The 21,743-nt window shown below is 41.2% G+C and overlaps 3 non-coding genes across 3 annotated transcripts; all 3 read left to right on the top strand.

The window, feature by feature from the left end:
• The first annotated feature begins 479 nt into the window (after positions 1-479).
• On the top strand, positions 480-551 carry trnat-ugu (transfer RNA threonine (anticodon UGU)). The gene has a single exon. It is a non-coding gene; the product is annotated as a tRNA-Thr (tRNA).
• Positions 552-1,956: 1,405 nt separating this feature from the next.
• On the top strand, positions 1,957-2,028 carry trnaa-ugc (transfer RNA alanine (anticodon UGC)). Its single transcript has one exon. It is a non-coding gene; the product is annotated as a tRNA-Ala (tRNA).
• Positions 2,029-2,399: 371 nt separating this feature from the next.
• Positions 2,400-2,471, top strand: trnat-ugu (transfer RNA threonine (anticodon UGU)). The gene has a single exon. It is a non-coding gene; the product is annotated as a tRNA-Thr (tRNA).
• Positions 2,472-21,743: the final 19,272 nt, after the last annotated feature.

Below are 21,743 nucleotides of genomic sequence, written 5' to 3' on the forward strand. Positions count from 1 at the left end.
GGAAACAGAGACGTGCTAAATAATTTGCTCTTGTAATCTGAAGAACATGTGTTCATTCCCTGTTCGTACATTTATGTAACAGAAGTGGCATGGTTGCCAACTTCAATTGCATCATTTTCAAAAACTGAAGTTCATGGGTTAGATGACTGTCCATACTTGCTTGTATTTAGAATTGCTGCTATCATTTCATTGTAGTTTCAATGGAGTGGTGTATATAAAAAGTACATTGTATTAATATTGCATTTTATCTGCAAATAAAATTGTATCGAAGCTCAGAGGGGGAGTGCATGCTATTTTAGTACTTGGTTCAATCCCAAGGTTCTCCACTGAGTATTTGTGTGCCAAATTCACATTACACAACTCCTACTTTCCAGAATGTTGAAATTCTCACAGGAAACAGAGATGTTATTTGTGTGCCAAATTCACATTACACAACTACTACTTTCCAGAATATTGATAAATATCTTGCAGCATAGAGTGGCATGGTGGCCAAGCGGTAAGGTGTCGGTCTTGTAAACCGAAGATCATGGGTTCAAATCCCATCCGTGCCTTACTGAAAGATAGCTGGTACCATGGGAAGGTTCTTTCACTGGAGGACTTTGAAGAAAATTTTTTTTTCTCAAAATGGCAACCCTGCTATCATATAGTAAGGGGATGTACCTCTACGGTAGAGCTAATACTTGAAATGCATGCGCTCTGAAGTTAATCCCCAAATTTTCTGATGAGTATATTTAGTTGTGAAATTAGCTTTTGCACAACTCTACTTTCCAGAATGTTGACATTTTAAGAAGGAAATAGATGTGCTAAGTCATCTGTTTTTGTAAACTGAAGCACATGGGTTCAATCCTGGGTTCAAGCCTTGTTCGACGTTTATGGAAGCTAGATGATATTATGGAAATGTACTTTCATTAGAACAGTGTAAAGAAAGGGTCAATTGTATTGATATGGCCACTACGACCTGTATGCTCTAGTCGGCTGGCCCTCGCTACATATTCGTCGCCAGACCCACTGGTTCCAGGTCATCTTTTTAGTCTATGCTAGGTAAAGCTCCGCCTTATCTCAGCTCACTGGTCACGATAACAACACCCACCCGTAGCACGCGTTCCAGCAGGTATATCTCACTGGTCATCCCCAAAGCCAACACCTCCTTTGGCCGCCTTTCCTTCCAGTTTTCTGCTGACAATGACTGGAACGAATTGCAAAAATCGCTGAAGCTGGAGACATATTTCCCTCACTAACTTTCAGTGTTGCCAACTTAGCGACTTAGTCGCTGTATTTAGCAAGTATTCAGACCCCTCTGAATACTTGCAGACATTTTCATTTTACTCACTTTTTGTCTCTTCCACAATGTTATTCCTCACTCCTACAGTGTCCATCACAATTACATGCACATAGACAATTATGCAAATTAGGTGATGACATCATTTAGCAACTTCTAGTGACTTTTAGGACAGCCAATAGCTACTTTCCTTACTGAGGTGTTGGCAACACTGCTAACTTTAAACATCGGCTATCTGAGCAGCTAACTGATCGCTGCAGCTGTACAAAGCCCATCTGTAAATAGCCCACCCAATCTACCTACCTCGTCCCCATATTGTTTTAATATACTTTCTGCTCTTTGCACACCAGTATTTCTACTTGCACATCATCATCTGCTCATCTATCACTCCAGTGTTAATTTGCTAAATTGTAAATACTTCGCTACTATGGCCTATTTATTGCCTTACCTCCATTTGCACGCACTGTATATAGACTTTCTTTTTTTTCTTCTATTGTGTTATTGACCGTACGCTTGTTTATTCCATCTGTAACTCTGTGTTGTTGTTTGTGTTGCGCTGCTTTGCTTTATCTTGGCCAGGTCGCAGTTGAATATGAAAACTTGTTCTCAACTAGCTTACCTGACTAATTATAGGTGAAATTTAAAAAAAATAAGAAAAAAAATTTCTTTCCCAGAAAGGGGATGTAGCTCAGTGGTAGAGCGCATGCTTTGCATGTATGAGGTCCTGGGTTCAATCCCCAGCTTCTCCATTAAAGCTTTTGCAATGGCCCATCTCCTACTTTCCAGGATATTGAAATTCTCAGCAGGAAACTGAGACGTGCTAAATAATTTGCTAGTTTCAATGGAGTGGTGTATATAAAAAGTACATTGTATTAATATTGCATTTTATCTGCAAATAAAATTGTATCGAAGCTCAGAGGGGGAGTGCATGCTATTTTAGTACTTGGTTCAATCCCAAGGTTCTCCACTGAGTATTTGTGTGCCAAATTCACATTACACAACTCCTACTTTCCAGAATGTTGAAATTCTCACAGGAAACAGAGATGTTATTTGTGTGCCAAATTCACATTACACAACTACTACTTTCCAGAATATTGATAAATATCTTGCAGCATAGAGTGGCATGGTGGCCAAGCGGTAAGGTGTCGGTCTTGTAAACCGAAGATCATGGGTTCAAATCCCATCCGTGCATTTCTGAAAGATAGCTGGTACCATGGAAGGTTCTTTCACTGGAGGTTCTCAAAATGGCAACCCTGCTATTATATAGTAAGGGGATGTGCCTCTACGGTAGAGCTAATACTTGAAATGCATTCGCTCTGAAGTTAATCCCCACATTTTCTGATGAGTGTATTTAGTTGTGAAATTAGCTTTTGCACAACTCTACTTTCCAGAATGTTGACATTTTAAGAAGGAAATAGATGTGCTAAGTCAACTTGCATATCATCATAGACTAGGCCGAAACGGGTTCAAGCCTTGTTCGACGTTTATGGAAGCTAGATGATATTATGGAAATGTACTTTCATTAGAACAGTGTAAAGAAAGGGTCAATTGTATTGATATGGCCACTACGACCTGTATGCTCTAGTCGGCTGGCCCTCGCTACATATTCGTCGCCAGACCCACTGGTTCCAGGTCATCTTTTAGTCTATGCTAGGTAAAGCTCCGCCTTATCTCAGCTCACTGGTCACGATAACAACACCCACCCGTAGCACGCGTTCCAGCAGGTATATCTCACTGGTCATCCCCAAAGCCAACACCTCCTTTGGCCGCCTTTCCTTCCAGTTCTCTGCTGACAATGACTGGAACGAATTGCAAAATCGCTGAAGCTGGAGACATATTTCCCTCACTAACTTTCAGTGTTGCCAACTTAGCGACTTAGTCGCTGTATTTAGCAAGTATTCAGACCCTCTGAATACTTGCAGACATTTTCATTTTACTCACTTTTTGTCTCTTCCACAATGTTTTCCTAGCTCTGCATGGTGGTGGGGTACATCCGGGATGACCACAGCAACATCCTCTGAAAGGGAAAAAAGAGGGATCAGGGATGTAAACTGTAGCTTCTTAACACTGGCCAGTTGAAAAGGTTCTGCTAAGATGTCATGACAAACGGCACCTGTCAGAGTGCTCTCTTAAGTGTTACTCACCTGCTTGGATGTCAGCGGCAGAGTGTCGAAGACGGGCCATTGTGAGAGTCCTTTCTCTTCAGGTGTGACATGCTCAATCGATCCTATTTATTTGTACTGAAATCTTTTTTTTTTCTCTGCTGCTACTCGTGTTTTACAGAAACACGTTTGAGTGGGGTTTTAGTACAGTCTGGCGCATTGACACAATATATGGATATGGAGAATGGGCATAGGCTGCAAAACCAGCACGACTATCACGCATCAACTATAGACGAGTTTTCACTAACTACTGCAGTTTGGAGTTAGAGTTTGATGTTAGAGGCTAGCTGGAGGAAGTTATGGGGCATACTTGAACTCTGTAAGGGAACATGAACCTTTCTACTCCTGCAAATTGTGACTAATAACCCTAATCAAATTCTACGAGATGGGTTTTTGAATGCAGTACTGTATTTTCATTGAAATGGCAGATTTGTATGATTTCACACAAAAATGTATGTAATGCTTCCCACAAAGAAATTATTTTACTATTTTGTTTCAAAATGGTCCCTGTAGAGAAATGCTATTTCTTATGCAGGTGACCAACCTATTGCTAATACAGGGCTACAACTCAAAGTAAAGCCTGTGGGGTCCCCTACAGGATAGCTCCCGCATTACACTAACTGCCAAAACCAGCTCACACACATAATCTCCTTTGTAGCTGAACATTGTGTGCCCGAAGAGGATTCTACGATGACGGACAGACAACTGAGCCAATGGCGGAAGACTACAGACTACACCCCAGCTGAACCAATCCAAAGATCCGATCTTCCAGAATCAACCTACTGTGTACTGATTGTAACGGTCTCTTTGCCTGCCGTTCCGTACGAACTAACGGGGGAGCCGTAATTACGCTGTTCTAGATATCTTCACTCTGAATAAACAGTCGCTTGTCATACAATTTACCACCTTGTCTGAATCGATCCTTGACCGACTCGCCCGTCTACATATCTAATTTCTAACAGAACTTGGTAGGCAGAGGATAGTTTACTAACGATCCAGTCGAAGTGAGTTGATTTGGGTGTGAGAGGGCGAGTTGGTGAAAGGACGGTTCACGGAGGACAGGTGAAGACTTTCGGGGGAGGACAACATTTCTGCTCAACTCGGGAAACTGATCTAAAGGTGCACCATAAATAAGGTAAGCAAAGCCTGTTAAATCAAACTTTGCGTATTGTCGTATAGTCTGTCTAAATTTTGATCAGTATTTCCGAGTAAGTATGAATTCTTGTGTAAATTTATAATTTGCTGACGAGTCGAAAGAACAGTGTAGTGAACATATGTAGTAACGAACCGGCGACGGCCGGTGTGATATAAATCATTGATGAGATATCAGTAAGGGGATAGTTAATTACTATTCATTAAATCTGGCGCCGAGGGGATAAATTGTAATTTTGTGACCCGTGACCCGGTCAGCACAGTCTGATAGCTTTCAATGATGAGTGATCACTTTTAAGGCCTGGATAGTTCCGATAGGGGTCGGGAATAGAGATCAGTAAGGGGATAGTTAATTACTATTCATTAAATCTGGCGCCGAGGGGATAAATTGTAATTTTGTCCCGCAACCCGGTACGGCTCAGTCTGATAGAGTTTCACCGATAGGGGTCGGACATGTGTAATAATTCTGATAGGGGTCAGCTCGATAGGGATCAGGAATAGAGATCAGTAAGGGGGTAGTTAATTACTATTCATTAAATCTGGCGCCGAGGGGATAAATTGTAATTTTGTCCCGCGACCCGGTACGGCTCAGTCTGATAGAAATTCACTGATAAGGATCGGCTTTCAGGGGTCAGAGATATAACGTGTTGTTTTGTCTTGTTTTGTCTATTTGTAACTGTTTATATTAAAATGCAATGTGGTTGTAATTGTTTCCATTAAGATTGTTGGTGGTTAGATAGAGGGAGAGAGATAGAATTATAATAAGGGGTATTGGATAAATCCGAAACTTCTATATTGTATGTACCTATGACTTTTGTGTTAAATGTATAATCAGGAACGAAATGACTGATGTATAATTGAAATAATATCTGAATATAATATTTAAATATTGAGACTAAATAGTCGAATAGATCCCTTGGTTGTGCGCTCCACAAATGCTATACCAACCCATTCGTTTTTTTCCTCGAACTGAATATACGAAGGAGAAGCTCAGAGATAAGACAGAGCACGAGCAGCAGTGTCTCTTCGAATACATCGTGGGTATTAATCAACGTCGGGCGAAGTATATGCTAACTATATTCAGATAGAAGGAGAGAATTTCGATTAAAACTACGATTAAATTCCGATTGAATTAAATTAAATTACGTTTAAAGCAAATTCACAATGGCGACCCCCAATACTCCAAAGCTGAGGTTTAATGAGTTCCTAGAACAAAAAATAGAATATAGATCAGGGGGAAAGGAACAATGGAAGCATATAAAGAAAGTTTGGGAGGGATTGAAGTTAAGATGGACACAAGCAGGTTATCTAGGAGGGGGGCCGCCAACAGGGGCCCAGCTGAAAACAATGGAATGTGAGTTGAGAGGGACGTTGCAGGAGGCCAGAGACAAGGAAGTTGAAAGAAATAAAAGCCATGTATTTAAGAACCAAGGGACCAAACAGAGAATGAACAGAAGGCGGGGCCATTGCGTCTCCCACTGGTCTGCTTGCTGGGGTGAATGAAGATTTGTGTGTGTATGGTGTAGATTGAAGCTTACTGGCGTAAATGAAGATTTGTGAGACTCAAATCGTGTGCATGAAATACGCTTGATATTCAGTCGGGGACTAATATCGGTATGAATGAGGTCGGGGACCAAGCGAGTGTGGTACATTAGGTATTTCAGTTGGAGCTGGTACCGGTGAGAATGTTGAAAAAGTCGCAGGCTTGCTGATGAGAGTTATATCATAGAATATTGAGGGGGGTGCATGACTGTTGGAAAAAGTGTTAAACTCTATTAACGTAAAATTATTTTTGTAGATTTATATTATGAGGTTTGACCTATACTAATATTGTACAATTACATAATCAACATCTGAACATACTTACGTTAAACATTAATTGAGCCACTGAGTAATAGATAAGATATACACTAGGTACGGGGCGACGGGAGTGGTGTTCTAACCAAGTGCTGAGAAATAAGGTAGATTTATTTAGTTCTTTTAATTCATTTACACAAGTACTTCCCGGTTATTGATTTTGGTTTGATTGTTCAGATAACATCATTGAAATTAAACAGGAGGTCAAGGTATACTAACATTAGAATCTGTTTTCATTATGGGGAACAATGAAAGGCCCGCAGAGTGGATTGCAGGCTGAGGTTTTTATATTAAAGGGACAGTGCACATTTATCACAGTTGTGTGTGTCTGTCTAATGGCTGGGTATTTAAGAAGTATTTTGGGGAGACAATTTGGAGAAACACGAATAAGACATGAAACATCGAGACAAATAATTTGAGTTTGAGGGGATTATCATAATTTTTAGGTTTTGTTTTTGTAGTACATGTTTGGGTTAAGGGGATTTCCATGTTCCCAGAGACATGATATTTTAAAGAGGCACGCTCACATATGGAACCTTTATGAGTTTTTTATTTTATGAGTTTTAATTACACAAGTGATTTTTATTTTATTTTAAGGATAAAGGGTTCTTTAATATGTCTAATATGGTATGGAACACGAATGTAGGGGGATGGTGTAACCTTTGACCTGCTTTCATGGCTCTCTCGGGTGGTCTGATCAGCCACAAGGGGGTGCCATTTGAATAATGAATTTGTGGTCATGGGTAATACTGTTTAAAAAAAAAAAAAAAAGATTTAAAAAGTTTTTTTTTAAATTTAATTTATTTTTTAAGGTAACTTAATTATAGTGGAGTTTACTTAACCTATATAAAGACTTTAGAAATTGCCACCATAGACATGTTTTTCTAAAAATAAAAAATCCATGAGTTTAGATAAAGCCAAACAGTGAGACATTTAGTTAAAATGTGGAAACATGGGAAAAGGCAGACAGAAGAGCCCTCCCCCGCACTGCAGAGACCTTGACGGTTGGAGAGCAGAGAGGAGAAGTTTTAGAAGGGAGCCAGGACGAGCAAAGATAACAGAATGTGTAGATAACAGTCACTGAGTGGAGACAAAAGGGAGAATTGGACATGTGGAAAATTAAAGGGGCACTCCTACATGATAATGTCAGAACAGAAGGATAATATACTAATCTTACCTAAGTCATTATTTAGAGTAGGTAAGGTTGTTACCTGGGCAAAGCCAGGTATCAAAAGGGGGATAGGTAAATTGTGGTCTAGGATAGGATGGGGCCTATTGGATAAGAAACTAATAATTAAAAAAATGTAGCTAAACAAATGGGCATAGAAGGTAAAGATATAATCAGATAAAACATATGAGAAACTGTTTGTTAACCAAGCCTGTATGTCCAGCATTTTATGCATTATAGGTGAACTACAGGTGAAGTCACTCAATCCAGTCCCAGAGGCTTGTTGGGGGGACCATACCAAGTTCTCCTGGTGACAGCCAGCTGAAAGAGCTACCCGGATTCATATCGCACGGCGGGAGGGTAGGACACATTTACACTGTCGAACAATAAACAGTGTTCGAGAGGAGAACTGGAATTAACAGAATTCCGGGGGCCATCTCTCGAATGAAGAAAATCCTCCCTGTCCTGTCACCCCTGTTTTTGTTCATAGAAGTGAAGATGTGTCTGGCTCTTGCTAAGTGATGTGTTCTCGGGGAAAGGGTGGGGCTTCACATGGAAGCTGTTTGTCTGAGCTGTCTTATCGTGGGTGACATCCCAAATAACACAGCTCCGGACGAATCAGTGCCCGAAGCCTCAGCTGGTTTGACCACCCTGGCTCACGGGTTGACAGAAAACTCTGGGGTGGATACTTCTCTGATAATTGGGTTTGATAGTATGTTCAGAAAATGGGGAAAATATTATGATCACTGTATTATGGGCTAAATTCACCTGTGTGACTGTTTTAGTTTTATGGGGCTGTTGTCTAATTCCCTGTGTATGAGGCCTTATTTCCAGGACTCTGGAGAAATCGATGGAAATAGATGGTGATGTACCAGCGGATTCCAGGTTCTGACCCGTGGAGTGCTGAATGTATGACTACAGAACAAGTGGACGAAAATTATAAATTACATTATATTAAATTGGGAGGGTGTCCGTATGGGGATTACATGATAACCGACTTGGGACAGTTCTGGGATTGGAGAAGAGGGTATCCTTATAGCATAGGGGATCCCACAAAGGTGGATAGGTTTTCCATGATATGGGGAAAACCTGGGAGCACTGTTGAACTTTGTAAAGGTGATGAAATCCTACTAACCATCAAAACTATTAAGCTCTCTGATGCAGGCACTTACACCCTCGGACTACAAAGGACCGGGACAGACACGATGGGTGTGTTTTCTATTAAGGTGCTGCCAAAACCAGAGGTCCCAGACGAACCAGGGCCAGACACACTCCTCTACCACCCCTGGACCGAACCTGCCACCACTGTGTTAAAAATCCCATTCAGGTAATTAATGTTAGAGACTATTCAGCTATTGATCAATTAGGCACTGAGACTGGTTTTGATGGTAGGGACAATTTGTGGCTGTCTTATATGAGGTATACAGTTAAGACCCTGAAAAGAAAGGACTGCATGAGTTACATGAAACATTGGTCATGCTAGACCTGTTCTGGCTACACACCCATTTGCTATAGGAGAAGGAGAGGGGTGGTTGTGTATTCTGAGAGGTTTTTACCAGGTTCAGCTCAATTCAACTCTGTTCCTCTTTGAGCCTTGTGTCTCCTACAGTACCTCCTCATCGGGCCCCTTGGGGTGTTGAGGCATATGGGGGCAATTACAGTTGCATCACGGGTACAGGTAATGGCATTGATTATAGAGATTGCCTGAAGCTGATTGCAGTAGTAACATAACCATTAATTCCACTTGGCCAGTTACAGGCCTAAACCAAACTAGTGGTCTGGCTGATGTGTGGTGGATCTGTGGACCCAAAAGAGTGCTGAGACCCATTCTTAGAGGAGACTGGCAAGGTACGTGTGCTCTGACCAGTTTGATAATTCCACTGACCATTGTTGATGTTACTGCTGAACAGCTGTTGGGTTCTGTATCCAGGGGACCTGAAAACATTCCATTCCATGGGAGACATAGACTTAGTGCTCCATGGACAGAGGATGTAGTTGACATACACACTAACCTGTTGGGAGTGCCAGTGGGGGTTCCTCATGAGTTTCAGGTCTTGGGTAGGAATGATGGATTATAGGTCCAGCCATAGTGGATGCAAGGCAGACTGCATGGACTCATTACATCTACTATGATCAACAGCGTTTTGTTAATTACCCCCGTGATGCACTCACTGGTATGTCTGAACAGTTTGAGGCCACATCTAGGGTTGCCAGACAGAATAGACTTGCTTTGGATATGCTTCTTACCAGTCAGGGGGGCGTATGCAAGATGTTCGGTGAACAATGTTGCACGTATATTCCTAATAACACCAGTCCAGATGGTAGTATATCTAAGGCCCTTAGTGGGCTTGATGCACTTGATGCACTATCTGCTGAGATGAGGACCATGCCGGGGGTGGAGGAGTCTGGCCTGTTCTCTTGGGTGGGAGCCTGTTTTGGTAAGTACACTAGTATGGTGGTTACTGGATTTCTGACCCTAATTCTTGTATTTTTGTTATTGATGTGTTGTGCTGCTTGCATCATACCGTGTTTCAAGAAGTCTGTTACAGATGTGGTGAAGGCTTCAGGCATGATGATGCCTTTGCTTGATGCTCCAGTTGGAGATGCTGATACTGAAGCATGCTTTCAGGGGAGGATGAGACTGACTGAGGATGACCCATGGTATGCTGTGGGTGAGGTAGTAGAATAAATCTTACACCACCACAGTTCCTTGTTATACATTTTTATGATAGGTTTTCTTTCCAGTATGTTTGTTCTCCCTGTTGTGAAGGTTTCGAGTCCCTGGGTGGCATGAAGCCCAACTGGTGCAGGATAGGAGTAGCTGAGAGGACCAGATGGTTTATAATAATGCTTTGCTTTGCTTTACTCTGTTTTCCATGACCAAAGTTTTATCCTGTATCTTACATGTCAATAAACAATAAAGTGTTATCCTGTTTTTGCTAAGTGACACCCTTGCGGGTGTCAAAAGGGGGACTTAAATTTCACACCATTTTCTTTTGTTCTGTTTTTGAATGAGCTGTTGTTCTCTTTTGACATGAGGGTTGTAAGTTCCTAGGTGGCTGGTAGCCAATCTAGTACATAGTGGGATCGAATGGAGGACATGAAGGTATTTTAAACTTTGTAACTGTTATATGATTCATTGCTGAATTTTTGTTCACACCCTTGGGGGTGTGAAAAAGAGGGATTATTGGATCCTGTGTTTTACATTATAGCCATTACCATATATATGATTGCATATTATCTGCTGTTGGCTTGTGTTGATGTATGTAAGTGTTATGCAACATAGCTGACTTGAAACATTGTTAAAAGTGTCAGGGCCAGGGGACTTTCTCATGCTGAAAAAATACAGAAGGGAGGGCACATTCAGAGCGTGGGGTTGCGAGAACAAGCGGTCTTTTGTTAGATAACAAGAGCCAGGTGCGTGATAACGGTATGGAGCATGAGAGCCTGGCTGCAACTTCTCTTATGACATTCCAGAATCACATTGCAGTGGATATGCTACTGGCGGAGAAAGGTGGAGCTTGTACTATGTTTGGTGAACAGTGTTGTACTTTCATCCCTAATAACACAGCCTCCGATGGTAGCTTGACCGTAGCTCTGGAAGGTCTGCGGACGCTTAATGGTAAAATGGAATCTCATTCTGGGATGGATACCTCGATGTGGGACTCCTGGATGAGTGCGTTTGGTAAATATAAAACCCTGGTGTCCTCCATTTTGGTATCCATTTCGGTGTTCGCTGCCATTTTAGTTCTCTGTGGATGCTGTTGCATTCCATGCATCCGTTCCCCTATCACTAGGGTTATCTCTAGAGCCATTGACCCTTCCTCCCCTTCCCAGATGTTTCCTCTGCTGGATAAAGACCTACTTGAATTCGAGGATGAGGAGGAGAGTGCCTATTAGGTTTACATTATATCTGCTGTTGCCTTATGGGGATGTATGTATGTGTTATGCAAGTGGATCATTCCGCCTGACTTGCCTAGTTTAAGTCACATCTCTTTGGAGATGTGAAGAGAGGGAATCACAACTTTTTCCTGCGGGAAAAAGTTGGCTTATGTAGACAAGCATTTTACTTTTATTTTGAGCTGTTGTTCTCCGCTCTGTTAAATGAGGGTTGTAAGTTCCTAGGTGGCTGGTAGCCAACTTAGTACATAGTGGGATTGAATGGAGAACATGATGGTAATACATATATATCTATTTCTGTTTAATACCGTGCCTTATTTCATAGTCCCCTTGGGAGAAGTTTCTCTTTGTGTCTGGATCTAGTTAGGTTGTGTCACGTCTCTGGTGAGACGTGAAGAGAGGGTTTTGTAGAGAAATGCTATTTCTTATGCAGGTGACCAACCTATTGCTAATACAGGGCTACAACTCAAAGTAAAGCCTGTGGGGTCCCCTACAGGATAGCTCCCGCATTACACTAACTGCCAAAACCAGCGCACACACATAATCTCCTTTGTAGCTGAACATTGTGTGCCCGAAGAGGATTCTACGATGACGGACAAACAACTGAGCCAATGGCGGAAGACTACAGACTACACCCCAGCTGAACCAATCCAAAGATCCGATCTTCCAGAATCAACCTACTTTCTGTTCTATATATAAGTGGTGTACTGATTGTAACGGTCTCTTTGCCTGCCGTTCCGTACGAACTAACGGGGGAGCCGTAATTACGCTGTTCTAGATATCTTCACTCTGAATAAACTGTCGCTTGTCATACAATTTACCACCTTGTCTGAATCGATCCTTGACCGACTCGCCCGTCTACATATCTAATTTCTAACATCCCTCTGGCATGCATATTTCTGTATGATTTAACACGTTTGAATCCCACTTCCTTGATATTTTGAAGTTCATTTTAGTCCTCCTCCGTGCATGTTTTGTTCCATACCTGTGCCTTGGAGAAAAGAACTATAGCCCTCCAAGTCTAATACGCTATACACAACAGCAGCCTACAGTGTTAACTTATTGAGAATGTATATCATTGCATTTAACATTCAAACCTCTTTTGAACTCTTCAGATCTTAACCGGATCAAACTGGAATGTTAATATATTACCCTAAGTCAAACTGGTTTTGGTGTCTTAGACACAAAAGGTTGTTTTCTCCTCATAGTAAAAACACTGTTTCATGGTTTGGATTAAAAACACTGGGTATTTGTTACGTAGAACTTTGTGTTTTTTGGGGGGGAAAGCTATACTTAGCTCTACTGCTGTTTGTATAGAGGCCTAGTTAGAATTGTATTGCAATGACAGGTGAAGTGCTTGTTGAAATCATGCTGCCTTGCTGCTCATTCCTTAAAGTACTTATACCAACGAATACCTGTTTGTCTGTAGCCATAGCTGTTCTTAACCTGTTCAACTCTGACGCCCTCTGGTGGCATTTTATAAACTATGCATAATATTGTATACTGCCCTCATAAAGTACATTTCGGTCCTTACAGAAACATGCTTAGGGAAAGGGAAAGGGGAATACCTAGTCAGTTGTACAACTGAATGTATTCAACTAAAATGTGTCTTACGCATTTAGCCCAACCACTCTGAATCAGAGATGTGCGGGGTCTGCCTTAATCGACATTCACGTCATCGGCGCCCGGGGAACAGTGGGTTAACTCCCTTGCTCAGGGGCAGAATGCCAGTTAAGTACTGTTAGAAAGCTAAGAACTGTGGGATTCTGATAATCGTCAGAAAAAATGTGACTATTACAGAGCCCGAGATAGGGGGGAGGTCCCAATTGTCAGTTGTTGGGGAATAAGAGATTTGAAAGTCTAGGTTCGACATGAAATATGTAACCAATTACTCTCTCTAAACATGTGCACATTTCCATAGGAACAGAGCCATTTTAAAAGTGCGGGGTTTGAGCAACGTTTATCGTTTGACAGGATATACACATGAGAAGAAAGCTGAAGTCTCTATCCATACATTGATGTAAATGTTCCCTTGTCTGATTCCCAGTTCGTCCACTCGCTAGCAGTCGGAGATCACATGAGTTCTCTTGGCCACTTGAAACCAGTTGCGTCTGGATCCTGTCATTTCCTAATGAGCCGCCCCCAGGTGGTGAGGGTAGGCAACAATTTGTAACTGGATCCTGGACTTCCTGACAGGCCGTCCCAGGTGGTGAGGGTAGGCAACATCATATCCTCCATGCTGACCCTCAACACGGGGACCCCTCAGGGGTGCCTGCTTAGGCCCTTCCTGTACTCCATGTTTACCTGCGGCTCCATCACCATCATTAAGTTTGCCAATGACACAACTGTGGTAGGGCCTGATCACCAACGACGATGAGACAGCCTATAGGGAGGAAGTCAGAGACTTCAAAGAGAGTTTGGTATTTTTCCTGGAGGGCCACAATGTGTAGTAATCTTTGGCCAAACCAGGCACACTAGAGTCTATGGAGCGATATGATGTTGAATCTGAAATTCAGTTTGTGTTGGCACTAATATCACTCCATAACATTCTAGCTATATGTCTTGGTTAATGCCTGGTTGGAAAAAATGAAAAAAAAAGACTGTAGCTCCTAAAGACATGATGGGCCACCACTTGGGTAGAAGCACTATATGGTCCTGTAGCCTACTTTGTCACATGTAAACAAGTTTAGGATGCCAAATGTTACCAAACATCCTACGCTTCCATTAGTCCCAGTCAAACTTATCTTGACCTTTATCAACCCTACTGCATATTCCCTTTAGCTTTCATTTCAATTTCATTTTATTGTACTTTGTTTGGGATGGCACAAGACACTTGAAAAAAGTATGATTTTCTCATAACAATGGAATTTTAATTCTCTGTTGCTCAATACTGTATGCTATTCGCACACAGTTGTCTGTTGTAGATCTGGAACCACTGACAGAATAGGGGAGTATCTGTGGCCACGTGATAAAACACTAGTCTGGTATCAGTAGTCTGAAAATAGGAGGAAACCAGTTGGACATGTACATCAACATATGGCAGTTGACATTAATATTGTCAAAAACTCATCCTCTATGTCTCACACCTGTTGAATGAACTTGTGCCTTTGGCCAGGATCCAATTTTCCCACGGAGCTGGTGTGTAAAGGACCATATAAAATCATCTGAATGAGGCTTGTTCATGTTTCAGTGGGATTATAGCATAGTTATAAACAGTTAGTTAATTTAGTGTGTCAGTTTGGTGGAGATCCAAAATGAATGTAAAATCCAGACAGTTGAGGAATGACACGCAGTATGACATGAGCGATACCAAAAACATAGCTACTGCAATCAGTTTACAACCAGGAGTTTCTTTTTTAAATGTGTTTATTGCTTAAACACACATTTTAACACAGCATAAACCAATAATGATCAAATTAGAAATCAAAGCAGTGGTAGGTTTTATGGGGAAAACATTCAATCAAATCTAATACACATGGTTAGCAGATGTTATTGCGAGTGTAAATGCTTGTGCTTCTAGTTCCGACCGTGCAGTAATATCGAACAAGTAATCTAACAATTTCACAACTACCTTATACACACACAAGTGTAAAGGAATTAATAGGAATATGTACATATACATATATGATATATATATAATATAAGTGACACATTTATTACATCATATTTGTAATTATTAAAGTGGCTATAGATGGAGTCAGTATGTTGGCAGCAGCCACTCAATGTTAGTGATGGCTGGTTAACAGTCTGATGGCCTTGAGATAGAAGCTGTTTTTCAGTCTCTCGGTCCCAGCTTTGATGCACCTGTACTGACCTCGCCTTCTGGATGACAGCAGGGTGAACAGGCAGTGGCTCGGGTGGTTGTTGTCCTTGATGGTCTTTTTTGCCTTCCTGTGACATCGGGTGGTGTAAGTGTCCTGGAGGGCAGGTCGTTTTTCCCCGGTGATACGTTGTGGAGTTGCTGTACCAGGCGGTGATACAGCCTGACAGGATGCTCTCGATTGTGCATCTGTAAAGGTTTGTGACCGTTTTTGGTGACAAGCCGAATTTCTTCAGCCTCCCTGTATAAGCCATTTAGCAATAACTTTGACCCAAAGCGACGATCATGCTTGCTTCGTCCCGCAAAGTATTGTTCCTAGAGATACTGAATATGGCGTTGTTAAGTGGAGACGTTATTTTCGTTTGAGTTGGTTGATCAAGGACGCAAGGCTACACGTACAGAAGCTTCTGCAACGAGTCGTCTGTATAAACAATAGTTTGTTGTGGGACGAAGCAATGGCCATGCACATAAACATTTTATGTATGGGTGCTCCCAGGAATCGAACCCATTATTCTTGCGTTGCAAGCGCCATGCTGTACCAACTGAGCTACAGGACCACAGACAACAAGAGTTTCTCTCAAGATTAGAATACTTGTTGTAGCTATACAGTAAACGTTAGCTAACGTGCTATCCACAGTAGCTAGCCAGGGCTACAGTTTGCATCCATTCCATACTTGTTAATTCACGTTTAGCTCATGTAATTTGTAATAACTATCTCTGAAGTTTATTTTGCTGCCACCATGGTGAACCACGTGTATTTCTGCGTGGGCCACCATCTTTTCTCATTTCAACTTTGACCCTTCGCCTCTGACCCAACAACACATGTAATGCTTCTGTCCTCGTTTATTCAAAACTGGTTTGTAGTCGCCGTCAAGCGTTCATCTCAAATTACTGCATTTGATTTGTTATTTTTATTTTATTAAATGATTTAACCTTATTTAACGAGGCAAGTCAGTTAAGAACACATTCTTATTTACAATGTTATGTATTGCTCATCATTGGTGTCGGCTGTTGTTTACTTATTTATTTGTTGTCTCATCACATTATTGTACAAAAAAACGGAAACGTAGCTAATACACCAGTATTTATTGTTTCGAGTGGTCTTTTTAGTGGTATGGGGATCCAGTATTGCGTCGCTGATTGCATTGATTGACAGATCATCCCTGAAGTTGTTTTATTACGTAAAAGTGCATTCACATTATGACGTTGGCTGAGTTACCGTATAAAATGCGATAGTTTCTCTCTTTGGTAATCACTTGGTAAAGTTTTACATGATGGGAACATAGGCTCCAGCCATAGACTTTAACCATGGAGGATAATAAGGTAAGCCTATGAATTGCTAACAGAGAAGCCCCATGCAGTGGTGCAGGAACCGCTGCACCGTCTTTTTTTATGCTGCAGCAGGAACCACAGGGTTTACAGGACATGACAGTAGGGGTGCCGCAAGTAGTGGCAGCTGGGTGGCGGTGTGGGCTAACGTTAATGTGGCGCTAATATTATCATTTTTAATATTGTTAAAAAAAATGCATGCATTATAATAACCTATACATCAAACCGTGCTTCTACACCTGCATTGCTTGCTGCTTAGGGTTTTAGGCTGGGTTTCAGTACAGCACTCTGAGATATCAGCTGATGTACGAAGGGATATATAAATGGATTTGATTTGAAATATGATCCTTGCAAAGATAACAGCAGTAGGCTATTTATCATAATTCTACCGAAAATATAATAATAATAATAATAAGTGACTCCATAACGCATTAATTATGAATCTTGATATCAGGCAGTAGGATCTATGTGTATTTATAGCGAAAACCTGTCCTGTAAATTTTTTAAATATATTGGACATTATAAACTGGTTGTTTTGAGTCCTGAATGCTGATTGGCTGAAAGCTGTGGTATATCGGAGCGTATACCACGGGTATGGATATACCACGGGTATGACGAAACATTTATTTTTACTTTCCTAATTAAGTTGGTAACCATTTTATAATAACTGTGCGTTGTGTCATGTGTAAGAACAGCTCTTAGCTGTGGTATATTGTCCATATCCATGAGCATTTAAAGAATGGTCTTTTTTCTTCCAGAGTTTAAACGAAGAGGATCCACATGATCATCAAAGTTTGGAAGGTCAAGTCCAGAAAATGAAGAATGATATCCTGGGTTTAAACTATCCAGAAGATAGTGAAGTGAAGGATCCCCTGCCTCAGATCGAGCTGAAGGCTGTGACAAGGAGAAAAGTTAAGGTGAGAGAATAGACTGAGGAGAGAAAGGAAAATCTGGGGTCTTACATGTCCACACTTTAAACCTGTCCAATATGCCATATAACATGTTGTTGTGAGGTTGGAGGGTAAATTGTCCTTACAACAGACTTCCATCTCTTAATATTCAATCACCAATTGTTTACTGTAGCTCTTCTCAAAGGCCTGTATAGCAACGGCAACATACAGTATGTCATTGACTGTATTGTCTTTTTAGACCAAGAGGAGGACCAGTGCCAACAGGTCCACAGTTGAACAGAGCACTGATACTGATGCAGCCGAGAGAGATTTTGTTGATAATCAGAGTGATGAAGATGAGGATAAGGTGAAGAAGAATCCCCTGCCTCAGATGGAGCAGGATGCCGTGAAGAGAAATAAAGTCAAGGTAAGGGAATAGATTGAGCAGAGATGTGGATATTTGTGATATCTTTCATATCTATAACCTGCCCCTATAGCATGTTGCTCTGAGGAAGGTAAATTGCCCATGCAATACCCTTTTATCTCCTAATAGTAAATCTAGGGCTGACCCCATTTGGTCGACAGTTTGGTCAATAGGCTGTTGGTTGACTGGGATTTCTTAAGTCGAGCAGTCGCAAAAGTTTATTTTTCTTCATGGTGCACATGGACACCTGTCTGATTCGCGCCTGTCTCAGTTGACTAATCCATTGCCAAGGCCACAGGGATGGCATAGTCCATCACGCTAAGACGTGATACTGAAATTGTATATGGTTATATTATGTAACAATAATGGTGCAACACTAATAAATCAAATATTATTTTATAACAAATGCGCTTTCTCCTGCATTGGATACGGTCGCTGTCCGTGGTTCTGAAACATAATCTTCAGTGCTCCGTAGAATTGCCGCCCTTTCCTATGTTGCTATGTGCATAATAGCAAAGTTAACCAGCATATTGGGATTGAGAACAATGTTGCAGAGGCAGCAGCAGAGACGGGGAAACAGCCCTTGCCTTAGCCTAATTGTCTAAGAAAATTGAGGAGAGAGGAAAACCCAAATAAATTAGGTCTATAATCAATAGCCTAATTGTTAAATGTGCCTGGCTTTGTAAATCATCCATATATTACCAGTTAAAAGGGTTTTTCTTTATTTTTTACTATTTTCTACATTGTAGAATAATAGTGAAGACATCAAAACTATGAAATAACACATATGGAATCATGTACGTATCAAAAAAGTGTTAACCAAATCAAAATCTATTTTATATTTGAGATTCTTCAAAGTAGTCACCCTTTGCCTTAATGACAGCTTTGCACACTCTTGGCATTCTCTCAACCAGCTTCATGAGGTAGTCACCTGGAATGCATTTCATAAATGAACATGTGTGCCTTGTTAAAAAATTAAGTAAAGGAATTTCTTTCCTTCTTAATGCATTTGAGCCAATCAGTTTGAGCCAAGACAGAAGATAGCCCTATTTGGTAAATGACCAAGACCATATTAAGGCAAGAATAGCTCAAATAAGCAAAGAGAAACAACAGTCCGTCATTACTTTAAGACATGAAAGTCAATCCGGAAAATTTCAAGAACTTTGAACGTTTCATCAAGTGCAAAAACCATCAAGTTGCAAAAACCATGAAGCACTATGATGAAACTGGCTTTCATGAGGACCGCCACAGGAAAGGAAGACCCAGAGTTAACTCGGCTGCAGAGGATAAGTTCATTAGAGTTAACTGCACCTCACATTGCAGGCCAAATAAATGTTTCCACAGAGTACAAGTCACAGACACATCTCAACATCAACTGTTCAGAGGAGACTGCGTGAATCAGGCCTTCATGGTCAAATTGCTGCGAAGAAAGCACTACTAAAGGACACCAATAATAAGAAGAGACTTGCTTGGGCCAAGAAACACGAGCAATGGACATTAGACTGGTGGAAATCTGTCCTTTGGTCTGATGAGTCCAAATTCCAAAAAATGTCTTTGTGAGAGTAGGTGTACAGATGATCTCCGCATGTGTGGTTCCCACCATGAAGCATGGAGGAGGTGTGATGGTGTGGGGGTGCTTTGCTGATGACACTGTCTGTGATTTATTTAGAATTCAAGGCACACTTAACCAGCATGGCTACCATAGTATTCTGCAGTGATACGCCATCCCATCAGGTTTGCGTTTAGTGGGACTATCATTTGTTTTTAAACAGGACAATTACCCAACACATCTCCAGGCTGTGTAAGGGCTATTTGACCAAGAAGGAGAGTGATGGAGGGCTGCATCAGATGACCTGACATCCACAATCACCCAACCTCAACCCAATTGAGATGTTTTGGGATGAATTGGACCACAGAGTGAAGGAAAAGCAGCCAATAAGTTCTTAGCATATGTGGGAACTCCTTCAAGACTGTTGGAAAAGCATTCCAGGTGAAGCTGGTTGAGAGAAAGCCAAGAGTGTGCAAAAATGCCATCAAGGCAAAGGATGGCTACTTTGAAGAATCTCAAATATAAAATATATTTTGATTTGTTTAACACTTTTTGGTACCTAAATGATTCCATATGTGTTATTTCATAGTTGTGATGTCTTCACTACTATTCTACAATGTAGAAAATAGTACAAATAAAGAAAAGCCTTGAATCAGTAGGTGTGTCCAAACTTTTAACTGGTACTGTATACATATATACAGGAGTAAGACAGATATAGCTTCTGTTGCCTGTTTGAGTATTTGTTTAATAGCCTACTGATTCTGTGAGCACCAAGCCTCATGCACCGGCAAAATGTTGAATTAAGCCATTTCACAGATTCGGCTGTTTTTAATCTTTGCTATGCTGTAATAATACAGTGTCACCATCGGGCTCTTTCCTGAGTCATTTGTGTGTCAAACAGTGTGCTTAAAGCATCAGCCAAGCTCAGTGCCTATGTAGGTGATTGTATTCAAACACATAGGCTGTGTCTGATATGGAAAAATACATTTTAACATTAGAACAGGATGACTCTCGGTCGACAAATATTATTTTTTGTCGGGGACAGCCCTGCAATCAGTCTTACCCTTGCTCTACTCAAAGGGCTGTATTGGAATGGCTTCATACAGTATCTACGTGTATATCATTGACTGTATTGTCTTTTTAGGCCAAGAGGACCAAGAGAAACAAAGTGGAGCAGATCACTGATGCAGGTCATAAATTAAACTCTAATTTCACTGAATGTAATCCTTTTGCATGTAAATGTAATTTAGTATGGATATCTATTGAGCAGAGGACTAATAGCAGAGTGCACATGTTATACTTTCTTGGCTACTTAACTTCACAAGTACACAAAGTTGGCTAATACATATTTGCCTCAGAAGGTTACATGTTTTCTGACTTCTTTACCTTGGTGAATGCTGCTTTGCACACAGGTCCCTCTACATCTGTGGAATTCTCTGGGATGGCAGTTCAGGGGACATCTCACCAGGGACAATCTAATGAAAAGATCCTAAGTGAGTGTGTCTCCAGGGCCTGTCAGACCAGGGCTCTTGACCTCCCGCCAATCGATCCGGATGCTTTCAACCCGATTATCATCCGGTTTCTGGAAAAACTTACTGAGGAGTATGTCCAAACTTCTATTGTAGTATTTGAATGCAATGTCATCTGGAGGATTTTATAAATTGTATGTGTGTTGGTGTGCTTTTTGGTGCTAAAAACATCTAATTATCTCCTATAGGCAATGGAGGCAGTTAAGCATTGGCAGGATGGACCCTGTAAGTCCCTTAACCCTGAAAATGATTCATAGATATATTAATAGATGTTTCAAGAATATTAGATACAAACCTTTTATCTATCTACAGTATCATCCACATTATCACAAACAGTTTCATTCAAATAGCTTTTTAGTAGCCTACTGCTTTTCATGCTTTCCAATGTATGCCACTTTCATGATTCTCATGAACATATGTGAGATTGTTGGTATCTCTTCGAGGAGCTTGGTTTCAGAGCCCGGCTATGAGTAATTTACCTACACTGTTTCGGTCCTACAGGTGATGAGGGCATTGCTTGCAGAGATGTGCCTGGAGATTGTGCGGTTTGTATCTGAGGCCATCCTGGAGGTCATCATCCCTGCAATTTTCCGTTTTGTACGGATATACAGCCATGTGTCTCCAGTATCCGGCAAGTCTCTGACAGAATCAGAGAGATCCTCTAGCACAAACCTGAAGGTTCGC

Source organism: Oncorhynchus kisutch, unplaced genomic scaffold (assembly GCF_002021735.2).
Source record: "Oncorhynchus kisutch isolate 150728-3 unplaced genomic scaffold, Okis_V2 scaffold3827, whole genome shotgun sequence".
NCBI classification, from domain to species: domain Eukaryota; kingdom Metazoa; phylum Chordata; class Actinopteri; order Salmoniformes; family Salmonidae; genus Oncorhynchus; species Oncorhynchus kisutch.